Source organism: Osmia bicornis, unplaced genomic scaffold (genome assembly GCF_907164935.1).
Source record: "Osmia bicornis bicornis unplaced genomic scaffold, iOsmBic2.1, whole genome shotgun sequence".
NCBI lineage: Eukaryota > Metazoa > Arthropoda > Insecta > Hymenoptera > Megachilidae > Osmia > Osmia bicornis.
This window is the reverse complement of record NW_025791113.1, coordinates 426,528-446,545: the sequence shown is the minus strand read 5'-3', so window position 1 is coordinate 446,545 and position 20,018 is coordinate 426,528.

Here is a 20,018-nt window from a genome sequence, read left to right as displayed (position 1 = left end):
TTTACTGCCGTATCTTTCGGTGTTTCGCCTCTTGGTAGTTCTTCTCCTTTCAGTGTGATATTGTTTCCGTTCTCCCTTTTTCCTCTTGCCTCCTCTTTTCGCTCTATACGGTTTATTCTTTCCATTAATTCGCCGCCTTATCTCTTTTCGTTTCTAGATTTTTAATTCTCTTCTGTATTTCTTCTTTTTCTCGCTCCCACGCTTCTTGCTTTATTTTCCATTCTTCTTTTAGTTCTCTTATTTCCTTATTTATGGATTCGTTCTTTTTCTTAATATCTTGTGTGTCCTTCTTCACTGTCAGTACAAGCTCAGTCAATCTGTCTAACTTGTCCATTTTTATATCTTTAGGTTCGCCTTCTGTTCCTTCGCTTTCTATTCCTTCCCCTTCCATAGCTTCTTGCGGTGGTGATCTTCCTACTCTTCTTGCTTTTTGGAAATTTTCTATCAGTTCTTTCTCCACTCTTCTTCTTTCTTCTTCTGCTTCTTCTTCTTCTCTTTTTCTTTTAAAAGAGTCCAGCAATGATCCTTGGCTGCCCGACCCTATACTTCCCAAGCTGTTCAGCTAAAGTCGGCTTTCCTCTTTTTCCTGAATCCTTTGGGCTCTCCGTCTCTCCTGTGTTGCTCATCTATGTTTTTCTCTCTCTGTGTTCGCTTCTATGACTATACTTCTCTACGTGTCTGCGCCAGACTTGACGCGGCCGCTCTGGTCTGCCGCTAGATGTCGCTATCCTTCGTTCTTCTTATCTTATCAGTTTATCATCCAATCCATCTACATTTATCGACGTATTATTCCACGTCGTTTATTAATCTACAATATCGACTTTTTCCACGTAGCACATTAGTCAATCTAACCTCTTACCTCTTTCGCCAGTTTCATTACTTTTAAGTAACTTGTTTCTATGTACCTTTTTGATGCCTTTTTAAGGATATATATATAGAGGCCGCGAACTCACGAGCCCCTGCGGGCCCGCAATCGTGCCACCGCCGACTCGCGCCTAGTACCGGCACCAGGTGGCGACCGCGCGGATCGCGAACCCGCGACGTGAGCCGAGTCAAGCCAGATCGGTTCTCCGAGCGTATCTCACTGAATCCGCCATAGCGAGACTGATCCTTATTTTTGGAAAACCTTACACTCTCTCCTCCAGCAGTGTTCGGCGACGAGACGCGTTTGCGACCGCCGCCGAAAGCATCACTGTTCCGTCAGCCACTGTCGGGGATACCCCAGACGGCTTCCTGACCGCCGGGCCGGACCATACGCTTGCCGGGTGTCCGCTGGAGCAACGGTCCTCCCACTGTCGGGACCGAACGAGACGCGCATCGCGACCGTTCGTCCCAGATGTGACATCCGACTCCGCAAACGACCTAGCATTCCTGCTACCGTATCGAACCGCCGGACCGTGACCGCGCCGAACCGCCGGACCGCGACCGCCCCGAACCGTAGGACCGTGACCGCGCCGGGCCGAACCGGCGCCGCGCCGCGCCGCACCCGTTAGTTCATAAGCCGTAGAGATAGGCCGCTAGATTGTGAGCCGTAGCCGTAAGCCGTTAGCAATAAGAACGCGATTAGATTGTAAGGAACCCTAGGGCCGTAGGTTTAAGAGCTTGTACATATTAATGGAATAAAGCCCTTTTTACACATACACTCGCCTCACTCATTCTCGAGTCCCCCGGCCAACCGACTGAGACGGCACCCACCGGCGGGGATAAACCGTCACACCTTTATACACCTGTGTTCTTGGGGTTTTCCTCTTTACAGCGGTATGTATTGCACCTCTATCCGTCAGATTTTCCTTCGGAATTGATTGATTTCGTTTCACTTCTCTCCGACACGTACTACCTTCATTTGTTATTTGTCATTTGTCATTTGTCATTTGTTATTTGTTATTTATATTTTGTCTTGCATGAAATACAAGGAAATCCGGATTCCCAAATGCTCTAGTGCTCTAGTGCCAGCGCCGACGCCAAATTCCCTAGGTTGTGAAGTTTGAATTTGGTTAGCGCAAAAATCATTGGCCTTTAGGAATTGGTCCTTCCCGATATCACAGCCCTTATAGGCAAGAGGAAGTTGATCCATCCATTGTATTACAACTTTGATTCGCGAGAAGAACTTGGTCCATCCGTCATATCACTGGAGTGGATGGGCCGGGGGAACTTGGTCAACATTTACACGAAGCGTTTTGGTTTGGATATCATGTTATTTTTGTAAGGAATGGCTAGATATTCGGATTCATAGGCGATACAAGCCATGTTTAATATAACTAATAAATGATAAGTAATAAGTAATAAGTAATAAGTAATAAATGATAAATGAAAGATGATAAATGATAAATGATAAATGATAAATGATAAATGATAAATGATAAATGATAAATGATAAATGATAAATGATAAATGATAAATGATAAATGATAAATGATAAATGATAAATGATAATGATAAATGATAAATGATAAATGATAAATGATAAATGATAAATGATAAATGATAAATGATAAATGATAAATGATAAATGATAAATGATAAATGATAAATGATAAATGATAAATGATAAATGATAAATGATAAATGATAAATGATAAATGATAAATGATAAATGATAAATGATAAATGATAAATGATAAATGATAAATGATGAATGATGAATGATGAATGATGAATGATGAATGATGAATGATGAATGATGAATGATGAATGATGAATGATGAATGATGAATGATGAATGATGAATGATGAATGATGAATGATGAATGATGAATGATGAATGATGAATGATGAATGATGAATGATGAATGATAAATGATAAATGATGAATGATGAATGATAAATGATAAATGATAAATGATAAATGATAAATGATAAATGATAAATGATAAATGATAAATGATAAATGATAAATGATAAATGATAAAGATAAATGATAAATGATAAATGATAAATGATAAATGATAAATGATAAATGATAAATGATAAATGATAAATGATAAATGATAAATGATAAATGATAAATGATAAATGATAAATGATAAATGATAAATGATAAATGATAAATGATAAATGATAAATGATTAATGATTAATGATTAATGATTAATGATTAATGATAAATGATAAATTATTACTATTTATTATTACTGCGCAGTCTGCGGGCACTCAGTCCTCCCGGGACCATTGGGCCCGAGCCCCTGTGGGCAGTACTGAAATTGAGGTATATTGTGTAGGCCGGCCTATTTGGCAAAGCCCAGAAGCCTTCCCACTCCAATGTCCTCCACACGAGCGTCGTCAAGCACGGCAGCCCTAAAACTGGATCGCCTTAGGGCCTCTAGTCCTTTACAACGCCATATCAGGTGGAGAGGAGACTCATCCTCCTCTCCATATCTAGGGCACCCTGGTTCGCTGCCGGTTCCTAGGTGTATCAAGTGTTCCCTCGTATACCAGTGCCCAGTAATGAGCCCCACGAGTAAACACAGTTGATTCTGTCTAGGCGGCTCACAGTCCTGTCTAGCCGTGACGATGGCCCTTTGAACATGGCCTTAGTGTGTCTCATTCCTTGAGTACCGTTCCAGGTCAGGTGGTTTTTGGTACTCGCCCACTTCCTCACCATCTCCTTTACCGTTCCTCTGTCGACACCTATGCGGTATGCTGTGTCAGGGTCGGGCTTTCTGGCTCCTTCCCTTGCCAGCATATTCGCCTTCTCGTTTCCCGGGATACCTGCATGTCCAGGTACCCAGATTAGGTTGACGCGGTTGTTTTTATTAACCAACCGTTCCAACATGTCGGTGCAGTCTTGTACCAGCCTGGATCGCACTATCGTAGCACGTAGGGATCCACGCGCAGCCTTACTCTCACTACAGATGTAGATGTGTTTGTCCCTATAGTCCCGTTCCAAGCACAGCTTGGCGCAGGCCCATATGGCAAACACTTCCGCCTGAAGGATGGATACGTGCGGGTCCAGGGACATTGCTATATCTGCCCTGGGCCTCTCTCCCCAGATTCCTGCTTCGGTACCCGTCTTGGTTTTGGAGCCGTCTGTATACCAAATCAGCCCTCCCGCAGTGAGGAGTTCCCTCCCGGTTTGCTTCCAACGCTTCTTTGCATGGGATACTTACCCGGAAGCTGTTATTAAAATGGTATGTCGGGTCACACGCGTCTCCCCCTAGAGTTAAGCCCCTCCTGGTTCCCTGAATTCCCTAAGGATCGACGCGTGGCCCGTTGACGCCCTCTTCCATTTGCCTGCTAGGAATAGTCTTACGGCTGTGCTCCTGGTCCCTGCTTCTACCATAATGTGTGGTGGTGCCAGGTCCATGAGTGCCCCCATTGCCATTGTCGGTGTGGTGCGGAAGGCCCCAGTCATCCCGAGCAATGCTAGGCGGTGGATCTTTTCCAGGTGCCTCCTGTTGCATTGTTTCCTCATAGAGGTCCACCATACAACGGAGGCATATGTTACTTGGGGTACCAAGATTGCGGTGTATATCCACCTGACCATTCTTGGTTTTAGTCCCCACGTAGTTCCAAACATCCTCCTGCAGGCCCAGTAGGTTGCAATTGTCTTTTGTGCCTGCTTTTCGATGTGGAGTTTCCAGTTTTAGCTTCATATCTAGGGTGACCCCTAGATATTTCGCTAATGTGGATAGACTGATCTCCACCCCGAACAGTGAGGGGGCCTTGAATTCAAAGCACCTTTCTTCGAGAACAGTACCATCTCCGTCTTGGTAGGATTTACCATGAGTTTGTGGGATAGGCACCATTTTGGCACGAGTGTGAGTGCTTCTTGCAGTCTTCTCGCTATATAGTGCGGGTGTCTGCTTCTGACCGATATACAGATGTCATCCGCATACCCTATCACCAGAAACCTTCCCTCGCTGAGCCTGTGGAGTAGCCCGTCTACCACAAGGGTCCACAGCAGGGGAGATAGGACTCCCCCCTGCGGGCAACCCCTTGCGATGCGTGCCCTCAACGAAGACCCATCGGAAGAGGTTATTATAGTCCTGGTTCGTAACATGTTGTCGATCCAGGTGACCAGACTATTGTCAATCGCGAAGCTTCTTGCTGCTTCATTCATCACATCGAAGGATGTGCCGTCAAATGCCCCTTCTATGTCTATGAAGGTACTCACGACGGACTCTCCCTGGGGCAGGGCCTCTTTCACCTCCCTTACGAGGTGGTGGAGCGCCGTCTCCACGGATTTGCCCGACTGGTACGCATGTTGGGAGGCGTGTATTGGCCTTTCTGCCAGTGCATGCTCTCTAATGTGCCTATCAACCAGCCTTTCTAAAGTTTTTAGTAGAAAGGATATGAGGCTGATTGGCCTGAAGGATTTTTGCCGTGTCGTAGCCACTTCTGCCTGGCTTAGGCAGAAAGATCACCCTGGCTATTCTCCATTGATACGGTACGTAACCAGTGCTAGGCATGCTCTGTATATCTTATATAGCTGCCTCAGCAGATCCTCTCCGGCTTCCTGAAGAAGAGCCGGGAAGATTTCGTCCACACCCGGGCTTTTGTACCTACTAAATGAGTTTATAGCCCCAGTCCCGTACGCTGTTCCTGAGAGGTGCCTGTACCTCCTGGACCAGTTCCTCCGGTACCAGTTCCGAGCCTGGGAAGTGCGTCTCCACAAGGTGCCTCAGCGTCTGCAGGGAGTCAACTGTGACTCCTCCATTGGGAAGTTTTAGACCTTCCGGTTTCTGTGGAGGCCCGAATACAAATACCTTCCGAAGCCTAGCTACCGACGGTAGGGCCTCGGTTTCTTGGCAGAAGTTTTCCAGGTCCTTCTTTTGGATACTCTGATCGTTTTTTTGTAGGACTTCTGGGCCTCTTTATACGAGTCCCAGGCTTCTACGGCGTTTGTCTTCATTGCCTTGTTCAGAAGCTTCCGGGCCCTGGCTCTGAGCTTATTCAGTTCATTATTCCACCAGGGAACCCTTCTGCTTTCTCTCCTTTGCTTTACCGGGCATGACCTTTCGTAGGAGCCGATGATCGAGGTCTGCAGTCTTGCGACCTCCATCTCGATCCCCTTCATGGTGCTCGGTCTCACGCAGTGCCCCTCTAGGCTCTCACGGTATAGAGGCCAGCAGGTGGCCCTGGGGTTCCTGTATGTTTCCGAGCCCTTAGGTCTGCATCCGTCTTTAGCTTGAAAGTGATTAGCCTGTGTCAGAGAGCGTAGCCTCATCTTCAACCTGCCAATCTGTATGGCTTGGGCCGCCTTTACGGAGCCCAGCGTGATATCAAGTACCCTCCTGTCGCCGGGAGGTGACAAAATGTTGGACTGGAGCCTCTGTTTAGAATCTCCAGGTCCGTGGTTGCGAGGTATTCTAACAACGTCTCGCCTCTTTTGTTTATATCGCTGCTGCCCCAGACGATATGGTGCGCATTTGCATCGCACCCGATCACTAGTTGCAGCCCTTTGACCTTGCAGTAGTCCACCAGCTCTCTAAGTTCCCTCGTGGGCGGGGGGTCCCTCAGAGTCGTAGGGCAGGTAGATCGAGCAAACCACCAGGTTTGCCCGGCTACCTCCCCGCCCGGCTGGGAATAAGACTGCTGCTTGGTCTCTTGTGCAGAATTCTGCCAGTTTCGTTGCCCCGAGCCCTCTTTTCGCGTATACGCATGCCCTGGGTCCAGTCTCCAGGTCTCCATGGAAGATGGACCTTGTTTCAGATCTAGCCCCCCTACTTGCCCTTGGATTAACCAGGATTCTTGTATCAGGGCTATATCTGTATATTTATGTATATCTGTGTGCTGCGCCGCAAGTCGCCAACGGAGCAGATCCGTGGCCGCTTTGCAGTGCTGCAAGTTTATCTGCGAGATGGAGAGACACCCTGCAGTCATGGGGACTGCAGTGTCATCTCCTCCCGTATGTTTCGCGCCTGCGCCTGGTGTGCCCTGTGATCGGCCCATCTTTTAGCTCTGCGCTTGTATTGAGGTGCACCCGTGGCGCTCGCCCTTCCTCTGTCCGCACGGCCGTAATGTCCTTTGGATCCCACTCTGGGTCTCCGATGGACCCGCCTTACCCATCGCGTGGGCTTTCAGAGGCGTACCCCTTCGTCCCTTCCCGGAGGGCCCTTGGCCGCCTCTTCCTATTTGTGAGGCCCTCGATGCCTCCGGTCCCGGGATTTTGGTCCCCGTCGTTAAGACAGAGCCCTTCACCCCTTCTACCGCATCCGCGGTCTTTTCGGCAGTCTCCATGGTCTCGGCGGGCACTCCAGATCCCGAGGCCCCTGTCACGGAGGGCGACCTTCGTGCCCGTAGACGTGGATAGAACCTCCGTGTCTCGGGCCCCGCAGTCCCCGCCACTCGTCGTGGCCTCCGCGGTCTTTGAGTTGCCCTCCTTAACTGGGCCCTCTTTTGTCGCAGGTTCCACACGGCCCACGTCGGTCCTCGCACGGGGTTGTCTAAAGAGCACCCTGCCAAGCCCAACGTGCGCCACGTAGCCCCAGCTTTTGAGGGCCTGGAGGGACTCATTCTCCACTCCAATGACCAGTTGCACTGACCTTTTCCTCCTCCTTCCGGTCCCACACCCTCCAGTGTTGGGTGTTGAGACCCGGGTTTTGTCTCCTGAGGTGGCTCAGAATTAAACCCGTCTCCGCAGGTGGTCCAGGGATGACCGTGATGAGCTTATGAAGCCTAGGGAAGGCACTCCCTCTCCAATAACTGGAGAACGGCGCCTTCCCATGGCCTCACCCTGCCCCCCGTACTCCTCAGCGATTCCCTGGTCTTCTCGTCGAACATGTGACCCATATTATCCATGTTCATGCTTATTTCCCGTCGAAACGGGGGACCTCTTTACCGGCTGGTATGGCGTCCAGTTCCGCTTCGAGGGCTTTAAGAGGGTAAGGGGTCCCTCTTCCGAGAGTTCCCCCCCCCCTTTTGCATGCCGCCGGCATCTGTATTTGTGTTTTTGTATTGATATACCGGGCCGCGACGCGACAGCCGGCCAGATCTGTACTCGGAGGCGAATCTCTAAGACAAGCGATAAAGAGACACGATCATCTTCATTTTTGGCTCCTTGCAAATTCCTCCAGCAGCGTTCGGCAGGGAGGGCGGCTGTCTTTACGGCCGTCCTCCGATACCGTCAGCTGTCTCCTTGGCCACGGCCGAGAGCTCGCTCTCGGCGGCTTCCCGACCGCCGGACCGGGCGTATACGTCTCTACGGCGTCCACCGGATGACGGTCCCCTGACTGCCTGGGTACAGGACGGGTTGTCTCTATGGCCGTCCACCCATGAAGGCATCGAACGACCTATCGCGCCGTTCTTCCCGCTACCTCCGCCGCTCCGGACCGTAATCGAACACGACGGCCAACATCCCGTCTCGCGACCGCGACCGCGCCGCGCCGTAGGATTAAGTACCGCGCCATACCCGTAGTTGTAAGTCCCGGCGGTAACCCGTCACAAAATTACAAATAATAAATAAACAAAAATAATAATAATATAATAATGACAATAATTTATATCCAAACCAACGGGAAAAACCGAAAAAACCCGAAAAAAATTCCTTAAACTACTTAAGTTATTAAGTGATTAAGGGGGTAGACACGGGTAATGCAGCGAGTGACATTACCGGCAAAAATGGGCCTATTAATGGGTTTACGGGAATCGGTTATTTGTCCTTATAAGAGAACACTTAGGGCTGGGTGAGGGCTCATTCGAAAGAGGAAGGTCCAATGCAGGGGGCTCAACCGATGGTTTAACGAGATTGTGTTGATATCTAATAATATGAGTGTTCAAAGTAGAGGAAAAGTCGAGAAAATACACACACTGAATCCAAGTATATTTTAGGTAATGATAAGAGTTTTGTGACTAAAACGATTTGTTGAGCCCCCTTCATTGTACCTTCCTCTTTCGATGAGCCCTTATTCAGCTCAAGATCTTCTCATATAAGGACGAATAACCGATTCCGTAAAAGCATTTCCAAAGACGAGTTCCGCCATTATCTGGATATTACAGAGCAATTCACGTGACAAATTTAGTTCAGCTAGTAGTTATAAGGTGGCGTCTAAGTAGAAAGGCTGTCGATTTGGAATCGTAGTCAGAATTAAGCGTTAGCTTGATTACGTCACTCGAACTGTACTGCGAAGGCAAGCAAAAAAGGCAACATGCCCGAACGCTGAATGAGACGCACTACAGTCATGCTGTCCTTCTCTCATTCTGAATGTTGAGATTGTCCCTTTTCGCTAAGATTTGACTGCGGCCCGCCTGGATTTTTCACAGCGCCCCATAATAAACCTCGCCCCATTCAAACTATATCGTGTTTGGTATCATTTTAATCAGAAAAATTTCACCAATGCGTTAGTAAAAGTTTCAGTAAAAAAAGTCAAAAATAAAAAAGGTTTATAATTGAATTAGTATTAGTCACACCGATACGTTTCGGCTCTTTCCTTTGAACATTGGACTCTCTCTCTCTCCTTTACTGTCTGTCCCTTTTTACGTTCATGCTTGGCTGGCCATCGCATATAATCCGAGATTCGACACCTCGGCTGATATATGCAACGTCTGGGTCCCAATTTTTGTTGCACATATTCAACTTTTACTGTATAGACGGGAGGTCCCCTCCATTTATTAGTTCTAATAGTACCATAGTACTTTTTTATGCAGAATGTTTCAAGGAGTTGACACAAGTAAAAAAATGCAATTCCATTTAATAAAAAGTGGGTTTGCATCTTTTGAGTGCAATCGTTGCATTCACGAAGAAAATGAAATCACAGAAAAATGGACATTATCATACCATTGAACTTTTACATAAACAGCTTTTTCCTATCTCTTACCAAATTCAAGATATTAACCCGTCCCAATTGCATGACGTATCCTGTATACTTTTTATTAATTAAGAAACATTTATTTAAAAATTTAATAACATTTTCTAAAAATAATTCTCAGATTGCACACGTTCCTTCGGTTCCTCAGAGTAGGTATATTATTTTCAGCAGCGAGGAGTGCTACGGTGCACTATGTAAAACCCACGCGTTTGGGTCAGTCAGAATTTATCGGAGCGGGGACAATTCTATCATTTGGGTTGAAAGAAGAATATCATGATCACCGTACATCTCACTCTAAACGCGCGCCAATGTTTCGCTTTCGTTCTTCAGGCGTATCGTCGCGATGCCTCTGGCGAGATGAACGTTTGAATGTGTTTGTAAAATACTTGAGGCGCTGTTGCCTTCCTAGATCGTGTTGCGCGCACGCTAGCTGAGAATTAAAACCTTTCAAGTTCGTAACAAACACACAAGTGGCTCCACCAGGCCCCCCGAAAAAACTACTGTAATACCGACGTCCCGAATCGGTGACGTCACGTACCGTGTCTACCCCCTTAAGCGAGAACATTTTAAGTGCTTTAAGGAATTTTTTCGGGTTTTTTGATTTTTTTTTCCCCGTCGGTTTGGATATAAAAGAACCTGATTAAAAATTTCATGTTTCTAGCTTTTTGGAAGTATGTTATAATTAACATGATCCTCCTTCTATTATATACAATATTTTGCACGAAAATATGCGTTTTTGGCGTATTTATATCTCAGGTTCCTGACTAGGTAAACAGTTGCTTTTTACATGAGAGTTAGTTGATATTATATCTAGCTCACATACAAATTTTGGTTGACCTCGGTTACCGGGGAGAGCGGTAATGGCGGTGCAAATATGGCTAAAAAGCGCTTAACTCTGGTACGAGATATACTACTCGGCAGCTTAGAAGGGGTGGGCGGGGAACTTGGTTCGCGCGCTGCCAGCGCGCGGTTGACGTTGAGGTCTATATTAACTTGCCGATCTCTTCTACAGTGATTGTAATTTAGCGATCGCGATAATCATTTTTTAATTACTAAATCCGTTTCTCTTACAGTTATTAACAGTTTTCGAGTCAAATTTTTGTTAAATAACATAAAATATGTCTAACAAGTGAAGGATATTGAACGCGCTATCAGTTTATACTTGAATATTTTGACACCCTGTAGTTCAATATGATCTATATTGATACAGCTTTAGTACCATAATGTAGGCAAAATCTTCCCAAAATTTCATTAAAATATTTCATATAGAACCAAAGTTACAGATTTTTGATCGCCGAAATCCGTTTATCCCACTGTGCGACGTGTCAAGAAATTTAACGTACATAGATCCAATTATTCGACTACTTCCGGATATAGTAACAAGCTACATATATGCAACATCGCTAACCGCTCCACTTCGGGGGATCCTCCCTAAGCGAACCGAGACGCCTCGATGAGCCGTTATATCGGCATAAACTAATACTAATTCCACGATAAAACTGTTTTATTTTTAACTTTTTCTTAATAGAACTTTTACTAACGCATTTTTGAAATTTTTCTGATTAAAATAATACCAAACATGATATAGTTGAATTATATTCATTTATTTACTATTGTATTTCAGAATATGCTGCTGAACTATTGACTGCAAATTAGATGCTTTATGATGTTAGGAACAGCCCGTCATTTCCATGAATACCGGTCAGTTTCTTCCTATTGAAAATTAAAGTAATTTACAAGCTAACAATAATAACAGAATGATAATAGAATAAATAAACAATAATAATAGAATAAACAACATACAGTGTGTCCCACGTAACTGGAAACACACAAATATTTCCTAAACTATTAAAGATACAGGGAAATTGCTTTGGTGGTCATTGCATGATAAGATAGAGCAACATTTTGACGTAGACCAAATCTTTTTTTGCATTATTATTTTCAAAAATATAATGGCAAAGTTTGGTTTTTTAAATGGAACTATATATTATTCTTTCGATCATTTGATAGTGCTTTTGAAATCGAATTCACTAAGCTTGCATGTATACACTTGATTTTCATTGTTTACGAGATATTGCGCTAACAAATTTGGAGATTTTTCACGGGAAAAATTACCTTCAGTGGGAAATATCAGCAGGGGTCCTGTTCGCGCGTCAAGTGCCCACGTGTTATGCAGGACCGCTTGAAATGGATACCACAGGCGGCCAGTGGGACGGCAGCCCAAACTTCACGCACAAACAGGACCCCTGCTGATATTTCCACTGAAGGGAATTTCTCCCGTGAAAATCTCCAAATTTGTTAGCGCAATTCTCGTAAAACAAATGAAAATCAAGTGTATACAATGCAAGCTTAATGGGACTCGATTTCTAAAGCAATATCAAATGATCGAAAGAAAGTATATAGTTCCATTTAAAAACCAAACTTTGCCATTTATAATTTTGAAAATAATGATGCAAAAAAAATTGTTGTCTACGTCAAAATGTTGCTATATCTTATCATGCAATGACCACCAAAGCAATTCCTGTATCTGTAATAGTTTAGGAAATATTGGAGTGTTCCCAGTTACGTGGGACACACGGTAGAATTGACACGAAGGCTACATATGTATAAGGCCAGGCCGTACACCAAAGATGCATCACACACACAACATGCAACGTAATGTAATGTTACATGTTGCTAAATTCGTAGTAAACCGGTGCAGCAAATTAATCCTGGAAAAGGGTAGCAGCCGGATAAGATGGTCAAAAAGTACCTCCAAGCCAAATTCGACTTGCTATGAACCATTCGACAGGCGATAAAAAAACCAGTCTGTGGCCAAGTTTTCAACCTGCATTCTGATCTGAGAGGGTAGTTATCGGGTAAAAATGTAAGCGCGAAGTTTTTAGCCATATTTCTCCTATTTAATGACATTCGAAAATTCTGAAAAAATTATGGACATCATCTATTGTGATGGCACATATTACAGAATGTTATCAGATTTTTAGATCGAAACTGAAGCCGTTAAAAAAATCAAAACGGTCAAAAAATGCTGAAAAATGGCGATTTTATATGGAAGTAGTGCGGATCTGGATTCATATTTTTTCTATAAATTGTATATTATCGATACTATTATTCTCAATTTTTTTGAGAACTTTTTGGTCAGATGCGTCATAGTTTAAAAATTAAAAACCGAGTTTTTCGCTGTTTTTTGTATGTCAGAGTTACTTGTACGGCGAATTTTTCGTCTGTTCTTTATGAAGTAAGTGTGGTTATACAATATCAATGTTTCTACGTACAGTGAAACGCAATAAGAATGTAAAAAAAAAATTAATAAACCAGAATTATGAAAGTCCTTTATGTGCAGTATATAACAAAAATCGAAAGGATGTTCCACGATGTCGGTGGTCTAGTGGTTAAGTCGCCTGACTGCTAAACCGCTGGCAAGGCTTTTCGTAGGTTCGAGTCCGCTCACGCTGATTTTTTTTCTGTAAAATACATGTTTTTTCAGTTTCATTCAATGCAGAAGAAAAATTAAAAATCACATAATACACTAAGTGTATTGTGTCCCCTTTCGGTGGGGATCACTCTATACCGGGGGGTTTTACGCAATTTAAATTTGTTGGGCGCCAGCCACTTACGTGGCGATCAAAATCGAAGAAAGGGAAAGGGGTATTGGGAGCGCTTACAATGGACGGGTCTCGGGCCTTGCGTCCGTACAGCTTCGCGGGGAGTGCGCGATGGAGGAGTATTGGGGGAAGGGAAGGTTGCAGGGTTGGGATGGGTTCGCACGGGGTTCGCTACGTTACGCATAGATTTACAACAAAAGGGTGTCTCACGATGGGGTCGAAAAGAAAGGGGTGGCCGTTGCCAAAACTCAGAATGCAATAGTAAAAAGGGCTCACCAAACTGCGATGCCGCAACTCGCACTCTACACACCGAACTCACAAACTCGCTACGCTCTCTAATATCGCTTTATCTAAATTGCTTTTAATACTCTCTAATCGGTTGGTCAAGACCAGCGGCGACGACAAGACCGTCACTGGAAATTTTTGGGGAGGGGATGGGTCTCGGATGGGGGGCTTCTTCCGGCACGGGATGGATCGATTATCGATCTTGGATATATCGGTGATCGGGGTCGATGGAGCTGACAGACATCCTGCGATGACGGGTGGGCTGAGGTCTTCGAGCTCGGCGACAGATGGCTCCGGGTGGACGTTTGCGTCAGATTTTGGGCCGCTTCATCGTAGTTTCTGGAAATTCCACGTTGCTCCGTGTTTGCTGGAGGGGTGGGTCTGTCGCCGGCCTCGGAGCTCCTGTTGAGGGTGGTCCTCATTTTGTCAGTCCGTCGCCTCCACGGGCCGGCACCGGTGGGCAGGGAGGAAGGTGTGAGGTGAGGGAAGGGTTACGGGTTAGCGTTAGGTGGGAGTATGAGTGGGAGAAGCGCAGCGATTGTAACGGAGGGGGGGGGCACGGTGTCACCACGTTACAACACTTATGGAAAAAAATATGAATCTAGATCCGCGACTCCTTCCATTCAAAATCTCCATTTTTCAGCATTTTTTGACGTTTTTGATTTTTCACGGCTTCAGTTTTCGATATAAAAATCTGAAAAAATGCTGTAATATGTGCCTCACAAATAGAAATGTCCCTAATTTTTTTTCAGAATTTTCGAAAGTCATTAAATAGGAGGAATTGGCCAAAAACTTCGCGATTATATTTTCACCCGTAACTACCCTCCCAGATGAGATACAGGGTTGAAACTTGGCACAGACTGGTTTTTTTTATCACCTATTGAATGGTTCATAGCAAGTCGAATTTGGTTTGGGGGCACTTTTGACCATCTTAACCGGCTATACCCTTTAAACAATTTTATATGCGCGGTATTTACCTTACGTCACATGTTGCATGTTGCGTGTTTGATACATCTTTGGTGTACGGCCTGTCTAAATGATGGGTACGAACGCAGAATTGGAATCGCGGCTAAACACAAACGATGTGTACGGACTCCGAATCGACACCTCGGCTGGATATATGCAACGTTTGAAAGTAGAACCGACACCGCGGCTGGTTTTTTATCTGACTTCGAAAAGGAGGAGGTTACTCAATTCGATCAGTATATACAGGTGTTACCTGTAACGTTACTCACGATTTCTCGCCTACTTGCAGCCATCTGACAAAAAAAGTGTAGAACAAGAGTTGCAAGATATCAGTAACAAAAATTTCGAAAACTGTTTGTTTTTATGGCGAAGTCGAGGTCACCTTAGGTTTAACAATAGGACCATATATTTTTTTTGTTTACCATATTTAGAGGACATCGAGACGAATTCAAAACACATATTACATGATATTTTTACTAACATATTACTTAATTTACAGAAGTGGAAATGTAAATATTTAGCTTTTCGTCGTATTTGGAAGTACGATCTTGTGTGGAAACAAAAGAGGACTAACGAAGGAACTGCAATGACGAAATAACGGTGACCAGCTCGTTCCCCATACTTATCACCACTTGATTTTTTTTTATTGGGATATTTACAGTCCGTTGTATGTCAATCACCAATTAATAATATTGAAGAATTTCAAGAAAGAATCATCTCAGCATGCAGAGCTGTATATCCAGCAAGTCTAACTGCAGCAACGCATTCAAACTTCTGTAAAAGAGCCGAATATTGCGTCGCAGAAGGCGGAATGCATTTCGAACATGTAATTGAATAAAGTGCATTTATCTTATGTTCTAGTCGTCTGTTTACATTCAGTAATCTCTTCGGGGTCAAATAATGTTTGCACTATCAAAGTCAAATACGACGAAAATCTAAATATTTCACATTTACCCTTCTGTAAATCAAGTAATATGTTAGTAAAAATATTATGTAATATGTGTTTTGAATTCGTCTCGATGTCCTCTAAATATGGTAAACAAGAAAAATATATGGTTCTATTTATAAAACTCAAGGTGATCCCGACTTCGCCATAAAAACAAACTATTTTCAAAATTTTGACCTCTACCGGGGCGGTGGGTGGGACTTAAGAGATGGGATGACCACCGTTGGAATCGCCTTCTCAAGGGCTATCTATGGTAAAAAAAATCAGGTCGATCTGAGGTTACCCCGTCATCACGAACCCAACCGAAAATTGTGGTGAATATTTGGTGTGGACTAGTACACGGACATCTACTTGGACCTAATTTTTATGAACATAACTTGACATCCCAAACTTATTTAAATTTTTTTCCACGCAAACTTCAAACACTGATGCAAGAGCTTTCAGATGATATTCAGCGGCGTATTTATTTCCAGCAAGACGGTTGTCCACCTCATAATGCTCGAATAGTCCATAATTACTTAAACTTAAAGTTTGGAGAACATTGGTTGGGCACTTATGGCCCTATTTCTTGGCCACCACGATCCCTGATTTATCACCTCTTGATTATTTTCTATGGGGTCATCTGCAATCAACAGTTTATGCTGTTCCAATACAAAATAAGGAACATTTTAAAGCAGCGAATCAGTACAGCATGCGAGGAAGTTCGCTATGACAGTATCATAAGAGCAACCAATACAATCTTACTACGTAGAGCGGAATTGTGCCTGCAACAACATGATCTACATTTTGAACATTTGATGTGAATTCTTCACAAAATGGTTTGCATTCATTTACTCAAGGTTGTTGAATTGAATGTAATTTCGAGTCTTAGTAATAAATATAAATTACTATCACCCATTCAAGCAGATTGTCATTTTTTGTTGAAGTTTTCATTTCCTTGCCTTCAAGGTTATCCAAAGGTCACGGTGTATTAGGTCGTTGAATTCGCCCTGATACGACCTATAATACCATAATGTCAGAAATATAAAGTTTCATTTAAAAAATTGTAGGTGACCTTGACAATTACGGAAAAAAAATGTTGTTAAACTTTTTTTTATTGGAATGTATAGTTGTTACGTCCCTAGTTATAACCCATTTTCGTCTTTCGCCATTCCAAAGAGGTCTTGTTCTGGAATCCGTGAACCATCAGCGTTTTCTCGCTTAGCAACGCTTGCGATACGAAATCAGGGAACTCGCGGAATGCGATGGCGAAAACCCTTTGCTTGCAGGTTTACGTAACCAAGGAGCGTGACCTACTCCCCTTTTGGGAGTATAAGTTATCGGCGCTACGCAGGTACGCCAGTTCCGTGATAGCGTAAAGCAAAGACCGAAGTTCTGTCCGTTCGCGACCCGCAGTAGATCCGCGCCCAAGGCTACTCGAAACCAGGAAGATCATCAACGACGTGCTAGGGCCGACGGTTTCAACACGAGTGTATCGCTGTGGTCTGAGATAACAGACCCATAATTGGACCAAGTCCAGGAGTACACCCGTGTGCTGTGCAGGACCACCACTAACCGCTTGTATCTCCAAGGTCGAGTCATAGCCACGCGCCGCGAGTCTAGTGTATCGTCCGAACCGCGAAGTAAGTGTAAGACGAGACCTCTGGTGTGAATGAACAGTGAATGAATACGAGAACGAACGAGTGACGCACAACACCTGAAGTCAGCGAAGGGTATGTAACTACAGAAAGAGAATATATATATATTGAAGATCCATATACGTGTACCAACAAATTACTGAACGCCCCATCCTGCATCATATATTACCCGCAAGGAAGGTCAAGGTACGCTTTAGCGTTTTAAATCGGTAGAACCCAAAGATCGTAGTAACAGAAAAATAACCACCCGTAAGGTGGGACGTAACACAGTCAATCGAAAACTGATAAACTTTTATTAAAAATATTTTTTTTGTTAGATTATCGCAAGTACTTGAAAAATCGTGAAAAGTGTTACGTGGGACACCCTGTATATATATATTTTTTTCTGGGATTGTTCGCCGATTACTCCGAGATGGATGGACCAATCAGAACGAAACTTTTTGCATCTTAAGGCTGGTTCAGACACGGCTAGTAGTTTAGTCGAGTGGCGAGTAGTTTAGTGTATGGACACTAGAATTTAGTCGAGTAGTTTAGTAAAACGGTTTAGTCGAGTCGATCCGTTTCATTTGTATTTTGCTGGTCGAGTAGGCTTCCCCCACCACTAACTAGGCTTGCCCCACCACTAACTAGCCTTCGGGACAGACCTGTCCGGACGCATTATTTTAGTCAAGGGACATGTCTTGAACTCTTGATTTTCAAAGCTCAACTGTACTAGTCCGGACACTTTTCTATGCACTAAACGATTTAGTAGTAAGTAGCTACTCCCCATTCGACTAAATTACTAGCCGTGTCTGAACCAGCCTTTATAGAGTATAACTCCCCATTGGTCCCACAAAATAAATATTTTGCATTTTTTCAATCCTAACGACTTTTATTTCTAATGTATGTTCGCCGATTACCCGAGACGGATGGATCAATCGAAACGAAACCTTTTGCATCTTGTAGAGTATGTCTTCCGGTTGGTCCCGCTAAAAACATTTTATATTTTTTCATGCCGAATTCTTTTTATTGCAAAAAAACGTACTATTTCATGTACGTGCGGCGTACGTTCGCCGATTACTCCGAGACGAATGGACCAGTCGGAATGAAACTTTTTGCGTCTTATAGAGTATAACTCCCCATTGGTCCCGCAAAATAAATATGTTGCATTTTTTCAATCCTAACGACTTTTATTTCTTAATGTATGTTCGCCGATTACCCCGAGACGGATGGATCAATCGGAACGAAACCTATTGCATCTCGAGTACGTCCGCCGTTCGTCCCGTAAAAAAAAATATTTTGCATTTTTTCATTGCTAACGACTTTCATCGCAAAAAACGTAATACTTCATTTATATCTTTCGGCGTTTGCGCTGTAGGGTATGTACCGATTGTGATGAAACCTTTCACATTTACCAGGAGGTATATCCGCGATGAAATTTATGAAATTTGTCAATAACTACTGTTATAGCAAAAAATATATTTCTGCACGTTACTCTGCAAGGAATGTATCGTTCGCGATAAATCCTCCCATATTTAGTAGGATATTCAGTGTGTCACGCGACTACCTCGACAGCCGAAGAGGGATGATTGCTACGGTGGTTCTAAACAACTTTTTCCTTTGCCAAAATGTAGGTTAGGCTTCGTTTTTGAGTTAATAAAAAACCACCGACCAATTCGAACGCGTATAGCGCGCAGTTCCAGGGACTGCACTGACTGGTACGAAAACCGGGCCTGACGTGGGTTACGAACGAACGGCTTGGCACCCCGTTGGCATAGCGCAATAAAAAGACTGAACTGGTAGAACATCTTTAGTCGTTTGTAAAATAATTTTTAACAAAAAAAAAATCCGACTTCGAAATGCACTAAAAAGTATAAAATAATTTCTATTTCATTTATATCTGTATTCCACAGCTATTAATTCAATCTACTTAATTGTTAAATAGGATACTAAATATGTTTCAAAGTTTTCGGAGGCGGCGCAAAAGTAAAAACTTTTCCTCTACTGGGAAGATCCTAGTTCAGGTGTCGGCAACCAGTGACAAATGACCCATTTGATAATTTCAAGTAAGCAATATTCAATGAGAATCAATATACCCATTACGAATTAACTATACTGCAGTTCACGAGTGACCGCACTTAACTCGCGCAGGTAATGACCTACTGAGGTCTAGGGAGATTTTTAATAGTGCGTGTGATTCCCCTTTACAACTTGCTTCTTACTTTGCGTTCACATCATTTTTTTCCGGAAAATAATAGAATTTTCATTGCATCGTGAAACTTTACAATATCATCACCGGTTTTCAGTTATCGTACGTCATATATTTCTGCCCACCATTTATATGATCGCAAAGTATAATAAGAAGCAAGCTGGAGAGGGAATGACACACGTCATTAAAAATCTCTCTAGACCTAGTGAGCGGCGCGAGTTAAGTATGGTCTCTTGTAAACTGCAGTATAGTGCATGTCCATCAGGAATGCTGCCAATTTCTGATACAATCGTTACAATTACAAATGTTTTCAGCCGGACCTATAACGTTCCGCTTTTTCTCTTACGGCTTATTAATTACCAAGTTTGCCATACCGCAATCAAATCGTTATTGGCAGCTCCGTTTGTTCGGGTATTTTTAATTTTGCGCCGCCTCCGAAAACTTTGAATATATTTAGTATCCTATTTAATGATTAAGTAGATGGTATTAATAGCTGTGGAATACAGATATAAATGAAATGGAAATTATTTTATACTTTTTAGTGCATTTCGAAGTCGGCTTTTTTTTTGTTAAAATTATTTTATTTCACACTTTTTAGTGGAACGAGCAGTATTCGAAGTTTACTTGCAGGGACAAGTTTGAAAAA